Genomic DNA, 8,304 nt, shown 5'->3' with positions numbered 1-8,304 from the left:
TGTTTTCACTCATTGGGATGCATGATTCTGGCTTAGGCCCCTCATTGCCACAGTCCCAGGCTGACCAATAACATGTACAAAAACACCACAGGAATAGATTAGTGTGATATACTACACCACAGTCAGATGGTACACAGGCACTGGAGCACAAAGAGATTAGGATAATAAGTCCAAAGCCAAGAAAGGCCTTTCAAGAGAGAACGTATAAGATTGCAGCCTGCTATCAGGTTGGCTCTGGTTCGCCCTGGATGACATTGTGAAAGGTGTCCATCTGTAGACCAAGTTACACGCTCATTTATATTTACTGTAACCTTGATTCTTTAACCTTATTTTTTGAAAGCAAATATATATATAAAAATAAAAAGAAATGTTGGCCCCAAAAATGTAGAAGCTGTCATATACATCTATTGCATTACAATATGTCATCTCAAAATTTCCCAGTTCTGACAAACAAGATCTATCATTTTTTATTCATTATTCAAAGAACCATGCATATTTTAATGTATAAAGTGTTTAGGTTGTGCAAATGTGTACATAAAAAAATAAAATAATAATAATAATAATAATATACATATATATATATATATATATATATATATATATATATATATATATATATATATATATATATATATATATATATATATAATCTTGTGAAGCAAAAAGAAACAAATCCACCATTTATGTGTTTTTGACTTCAAACTGTGGGATCTGTCTAAAATACAAGTCCTCTATTCATAATGTTGTTTCCTCCAGTCTGGTCTGAATCAGGAGAGAAATTTGCATAGATCAAGCACCGTTTACAAGCCCAAATAGCTCTAAACAAATATGTTTGGTGTGAGTGACAACAGGAGATGGACTTTTTCACTGGAGGTAGCTTTATTATGGATTTTGGACGATTTTGGCCATGTTGCTTTTTACTTCACAAGACATTAACTGCTGGACTGGAGTGCTGTGGATTACTTTTGGATTATTGTGATGTTTTTATCAGCTGTTTGGACTCTCATTCTGACAGCACCCATTCACTGCAGAGCATCCATTGATGAGACACTGATGCAGTGCTACATTACTACAGATCCACTAAGGGAAGTCGTGGCCTATAGAGTTTAACTCCTAACCCTAAGGTTGTGGGCTTGAGTCTTGGGCTGGTAATACCACGACTGAGGTGTCCTTGAGCAAGACACCAAACGCCCAACTGCTCCCCAGGCGCCGCAGCATAAATGATGCCCACTGCTCCGGGTGTGTGTTCACAGTGTGTGTGTGTGTGTTCACTGCTCTGTGTGTGTGCACTTTGGATGGGTTAAATGCAGAGCACAAATTCTGAGTATGGGTCACCATACTTGGCTGTATGTATTGTCACTTGTCACTTGATGAAGAAACAAACCTATTTGGTTGGCCTGATGGTGAGTAAATGTTCAGCCAATTTTATTTTGGGTCATCTGTTCCTTTAAATGGGAGGTATTATCTACAAACTGAAATCTATATACTAAAACCATATACATACAAAATGTTGTTGTGGAACATTTAGTCAATATATAATCATTCTGTTTTTTTGGCTAATAATGCAGAATTGTCTGTAAAGACAATACAAATGATGCATGCTCATTGTGGATGACGCATACAACACTGATTGGCACCATTTAATAATTTAAAACATTTCACTGGATACAGGCAACTTTAGACCTTAAACGTATACCTTACAAACAGCATGTTTTATGCATGAGCTGATTTCAAAGGGACTTGTATTATAAGCTAAAACATTGCTGATGGAAGAGACACAATGCAGGTGTTTTGCTTCATGCACATTTGATCATTTCCAACATGCAAGCAGAACTTATTATTAGAAGTCAGCAAAATGTAGACATAGACATTTAAATACCTGTAGACACTGATGCACTTTTTATCTTCAATATTTGGAGTGTCACTATGGTCTTTGTACTTTAATTCTTTTTGTTGTTGTTGTTTTTAAATAACTTTATAAATGAAGTTCAATATTTTATACTATTTTTCTGGAACTTCATGAATAAGCAGTTGAGCCAGTATCACATTTCAGTAAATTTGCATTGTAGATGAGCACGACAATACTGGGTTACCAAAGCTACATGTCGTCAGTCTGCAAGCTGCAGTTGGAATAAGACATCATCAATCATTTAAGCCTGAGTCAGTTTGATTTGTCTCCTGGTGATTGCACACACTTCTGTTCAAGTAATTCACAGTTGTTTTGTCTTTCAGTGTTAAGATAGTATGATATGATGCAAAACTGTATTTGAATAAATGAGTGATCAAATGTAACATTTTCACCTGCTAGACTATATAAATCAGGTTTATTTTCTCAGTGAGATTACTCTCACATGCTTGATTGTGAAAGCAGTGAGGTGCAGGATAAAGCGTTGTTTTTAACCAATTCACACTGACTGCTTTGCAGTTGTATTTTAAGAGCACTTATAGGTTTACACAATGTACCATGTCAGAGACAACATCATCAACAACAACGAAAGTAATTTAGAAGGAAAGAATAAGATAATTCTTGGTTACACATTTGACAACAGTCAAATCAAAATTTATTCAGTCACCTTCAACATTTCTAACATAATCACTGGTTATTTGCTATAGTTTAGAAAATTGTAATAAAATATGACAAGAACTCAGTTAAACTGTCATAACAAATTCATCCTGATAATGTCAGATAACTTTGATATGTAATGGTTTAACCAAACTTCAGACAACTGTATGACAATATTTACACAACTATCAATACTTTGTTGAACAATTACCAAGCAATGCTTAGTTTTGCTCAGTCTGTGGTGTGAAAAGGTTGCATTAGCAATTCAGAAAAAAAAAAAAAAAAAAACATAAGCAAAACATGGTCAGGTCAAAGTGTCTGAATAAATTTTGGTACTATTTTTTTTTCTTTTTATCAATTTCACTAGTAGTCCACTGTATGAAGATTTTTTTGGTATAATATGTCACTGTTCATTTTATTTTGCCATACTCACTTACATAAATTAATTATGGTGTCTGCACCAAGTAAATAAAAATATCTAAAATTATATCTGGTGTCTGAATAATTGTTGGTTTGACTGTGCATTAATTATTGTTAAAACTACAAAGTAATTCAGTCAAGAACAGAGAGTGGTTTTCTTTATTTCATTTTCTTGGATTAAGTTACAGCAGCTAGATAAAGGAGTGGTCACAATGAATGTATCCAATATAATACACCTACGATTTTTTTCTCAATTGTTTACCTTCACTTAAGACATAACCGACAGTTTTTTCAAACATACTTTCCAAGATGGGTATTTTGACATGTATATACTGTATTTGTCGGCCCAAGAGGAAAAAGAGGCAAACTGCATGAGCCCTGAACACCAGAACACAGCGGTACTGAATTTGGCACTTACACATTATTTTCTGTTTGTTTATTGTTTAAACTGGTATTTGTACTTGATCATTCAGGTGCAGGAGGAACTTCGAGGAGAACTTCGCAAAGGAGAGCTCCACCGACCAGCCGTGGGCCCCTACAATCATCACTACTTTTCACCCTACTAGCGACGGCCCAGGCTGTATTTATTTGATCAAAAATACAGTAAAAACAGTAATATTGTGAAATTTTGCTACAGTTTAAAACAGCTATTTTCTGTGTGAATCTCTGTTAAAGTGTAATATTTCTGTGATGTGCAGCTGTATTTTCAGCATTAATACTCCAGTCTTCAGTCAAGTCAAGTCGTCACCTTTATTTATATACTGTAGCACTTTAAACAAAATACATTGCGTCAAAGCAACTGAACAACATTCATTAGAAAAACAGTGTGTCAATAATGCAAAATCACAGTTAAAGGCAGTTCATCATTGAATTCAGTGATGTCATCATCTCAGTTCAGTTTAAAGGGGGGGTGAAATGCTCGTTTTCACTCAATATCCTGTTAATCTTGAGTACCTATAGAGTAGTACTGCATCCTTCATAACTCCAAAAAGTCTTTAATATTATTATATTTATAAGAGAAAGATAGTCTGTACCGATTTTTCCCGGAAAAACACGAGCGCCTAGAGGCGTGACGTGTGGGCGGAGCTAAAGAATCATGAGCGCCAGTAGGCTTTTGAGTTGAGAGCATGTGGAAGCTGTGACACAGATCCAGAGGCTGAAATTTAACAAGAGCAGCATCAGCAAAGGCGGTATGCTATGTGGTATGTGTATGTGTAAACTGTATTTTGTTTAGCGGTTTTGGAAAATGACTAAGTTCCACTTTATGTCGTCTTTTTTTTTTCTTTTTTTTTTTAAGCTGTACATGTGGAAAGTGCAGTTTGATGACAACATCGCATGTTGTTTACTTGATGTGCTACAATACAGACACAGTTAACAACACAGAGATATTTGAAGCAGTTTTACTCACCGCATGTGGTTCCAACACACAATCGTGACCCTTTTCCGTTGGGACTGCATTATCCTTAAGAAATAAACGATGTGCAATCCGAAATGCAGGGAACAAACAAAAACACTTGCACAACTCCGTTGATGCTCTGTAAAAATAAACTCCATCCACTGGTCCCTTAATGCTGTTTCTCTTTTGGTAATCTGTGCAGGGTTGTCTTGCCCTGGCAACCAAAAACACACTTCTTTTCTGACTTTTCGCGACGCTCTCGTTCTGATCAGACTGTGATCAGCCTCTCAGTGCTCTGCTACACGGGAGTGCGCGCTCTTCATTCCTCTCCATCTAACGTCACACAGAGCCATTCTCGAAAAAAACTTTCCGAAATTTGTGACAAACCGGAAGAGGTTTTTTTGGAACAAAAATACTCCTTCAAACGTACAACTTAATTTTTGAAAATTTGTCCATGTTTAGCATGGGAATCCAACTCTTTAACTGTGTAAAAAACTCAGTATGCATGAAATAGCATTTCACCCCCCCTTTAAATAGTCTCTAAGTCAATGATATCGCTGTAGATGAAGTGTCCCCAACTAAGCAAGCCAGAGGCGACAGCGGCAAGGAACTGAAACTCCATTGGTGACAGAATGGAGAAAAAAACCTTGGGAGAAACCAGGCTCAGTTGGGGGACCAGTTCTCCTCTGACCAGACGAAACCAGCAGTTCAATTCCAGGCTGCAGCAAAGTCAGATTGTGCAGAAGTATCATCTGTTTCCTGTGGTCTTGTCCTGGTGGTCATCTGAAACGAGGGTCTTTAGAGGGGATCTGTATCTGGGGCTCTAGTTGTCCTGGTCTCTGCTGTCTTTCAGGGATGTAGAGGTCCTCTCTAGATGTTGATCCACCATCTGGTCTGGATACGTACTGGACCCGGGTGACTGCAGTGACCCTCTGATCTGGATACAGACTGGGTCTGGTGGCTACAGTGAGCTCTGAATAAGAGAGAAACAGACTAATATTAGCCTAGATTCCATTCTTCTAACAATGTATGAGAATTGTTCCAGGTTCCAGGTTTACCAAATTAATGTATCCTTTAACGGATTTGGATATTAGAAGCGTATTAGTGTTATGTGTAAGCCAGGTTAAAAAGATGGGTCTTTAATCTAGATTTAAACTGCAAGAGTGTGTCTGCCTCCCAAACAATTTTAGGTAGGTTATTCCAGAGTTTAGGCGCCAAATAGGAAAAGGATCTGCCGCCCGCAGTTGATTTAGATATTCTAGGTATTATCAAATTGCCTGAGTTTTGAGAATGCAGCAGACATGGAAGATTACAATTTAACAAGAGCTCATTCAAATACTGAGGTGCTAAACCATTCAGGGCTTTATAAGTAATACACAATATTTTAAAATCTATACGGTGTTTGATAGGGAGCCAGTGCTGTGTTGACAGGACCGGGTGACAACAGGGTGCTGCATTTTGGACAGCAATTGTTCCATTGTTCACTGGTGTTCTCTCTGCAGCCCGACGTTAAGCTAATGAAGAAGTCAAGGTGGCTTATGTCCTTACACTTCTTTCGGGTCGTGCCCACGAGTGGGGAATCGCTACATGCGGGGTTTTTCTTTGTTCGGAAGAAGAACGCCTCCCCTACAACCATGTATTGATTACCGAGGTTTGAATGACATTACTATAAAGAAAAGGTACCCCCTACCAGTAATGTCTTCTGCTTTTGAATTGTTGCAGGGAGCTTGGGTCTTCACCAAGTTAGACCTGCACAACGCCTATCATTTGGTGCACATTTGGGAGGGAGATGAGTGGAAAAATGCGTTTAACACCCCTTCGGGACACTACGAGTACTTGGTTCTTCCGTTTGGTCTTACCAATGCTCCGGCCATTTTCCAGGGGCTTGTCAACAGTGTGTTGGGTGACATGGTTAACCAATTTGTCTTTGTGTATTTGAATGATATCTTGATTTTCTCTCCCTCTCTCCAATTACACACCCAGCATGTCAGACAGGTTCTCCAGCGGTTGCTAGAAAACCAGTTGTTTGTCAAGGCGGAGAAGTGCGAATTCCACGCTGAGTCTGTTACATTCCTTGGCCACATCCTTTCTATGAGAGGGATTAAACCTGACCCCAGAAGATAGTGGCAGTCGCCCAGTGGCCAGTCCCTGACTCCCGTAAGGCTCTGCAGAATTTCCTGGGGTTTGCCAACTTCTACCGGCAATGCATCAGGAATTTTGGTCAGATAGCTGCACCGCTCACAGCCTTAACCTCCACTAAGGTGTCCTTCAGATGGAACCGGGAGGCAAAGGTAGCCTTTGACATTTTAAAGTCTCGTTTTGTCTCTGCACCTGTTCTGTTGGTTTCAGATCCTGAGGCCCAGTTCATTGTCGAGGTTGATGCTTCAGACATTGGGGTTGGCACAGTTCTGTCTCAGTGTTCCCTCTGTGACGGGAAGGTGCACCCGTGTGTGTTCTTCTCTCGTCGTCTCAGCCCTGCACAACATAACTACGACATTGGCAATAGAGAGCTGTTGGCTTTACGATTGGCCTTGGGTGAGTGGCATCACTGGTTGAAGGGTTCAGTGCAGCCCTTCTTGGTATGGACGGATCACAAGCACCTGGAATCCATCCGTTCGGCCAAGAGGCTGAGCTCGCATCAGGCTCGCTGGACGCTTTTCTTTGCCAGGTTTAACTTCACCCTCTCGTACCGGTGGGCATCCAAGAACACCAAACCTGATGCCCTATCTCGCCTGGTCGAGGCCCCAGGGAGGGAGATTGTGGCCGAAGCCATCCTTCCTGAGGGGTTGGTGGTCGGGGCCCTTTAGTGGAGTATCGAGCAGCGAGTTAGGGAGGCTGGTCGAGGGGTGCAGGTGCCAGAAGAGTGCCCAGCGGGCAGGTTGCCGGTGCTGTCTGCGCTGCGCCCTGAGGTCCTTGAGTGGGGTCACGCATCCAGGTTAGTCTGCCATCCTGGTATTCAGAGAATGTTGTGCGCCATCCGACAACGTTTCTGGTGGCCTGCTATGGCCGCGGATGTTAGACAGTTTGTGTTTGCCTGCCCCATATGTGCCCAATGTAAGCCTGTCAGTCGCCCTCCTGATGGTCTACATAATCCTCTCCCTGTCCATTCCCACCCTTGGTCACACATTGCCATTGATTTTGTCTCTGGGATTCCCCCATCGAAGGGTAACACTATGATCCTCACGGTGGTGGATTGCTTTTCCAAAGCAGTTCATTGCATTCCCCTGACCAAGCTGCCCTCTGCCCGGGAGACTGGCCAACTGGTGGTGGATCACGTCTTCCATCTCCATGGGTTGCCGGTGGATGTGGTTTCTGATAGGGGTCCCCAGTTCGTCTCCCAGTTCTGGAGGGAATTTTGTAGACAGATTGGGGCCTCTGCGAGTCTGTCTTCAGGTTTTCATCCTCAGACCAATGGGCAATGTGAGCGGGCCAACCAGGAACTAGGAAGAATGCTCCGCTGTCTGACATCCAACAATCCGAATTCCTGGTGCCAGCAGCTCTCCTGGGCAAAATACGCTCATAACACCCTTCCTGTGGCGTGTCAGGTATGTCTCCCTTTTAGTGTGCTGTTGGTTATAACCCACCTCTGTTCCCAGCACAGGAACGTGAGGCAGCGGTTCCTTCCACCCTGGCTTTCGTCCAGCACCTGGGATAAAGTCGGAAGAATTTTGGTCCGAACCTCTGGCCGAACCAAGATCGCAGCCGATCGTCGCCAATCCTCTCCCCCTGCCTATTTGTGTGGTCTGCGGGTTTGGCTTTCTACCAAGGATATGTCTCTCCGGGTGCCTTCTCGTATGCTGTCACCCAGATTCATTGGGCCATTCCGCATCACCAAGGTGGTTAATCCGGTGGTGATCAGGCTCAAGCTTCTTCCCACTCTTGGTCTGGTTCACTGGGTGTTTCATGTTTCTAGGGTCAAGCCGGT

This window comes from Carassius auratus, chromosome 17 (assembly GCF_003368295.1).
Source record: "Carassius auratus strain Wakin chromosome 17, ASM336829v1, whole genome shotgun sequence".
NCBI lineage: Eukaryota > Metazoa > Chordata > Actinopteri > Cypriniformes > Cyprinidae > Carassius > Carassius auratus.
Note: the sequence above shows the minus strand (reverse complement) of the source record.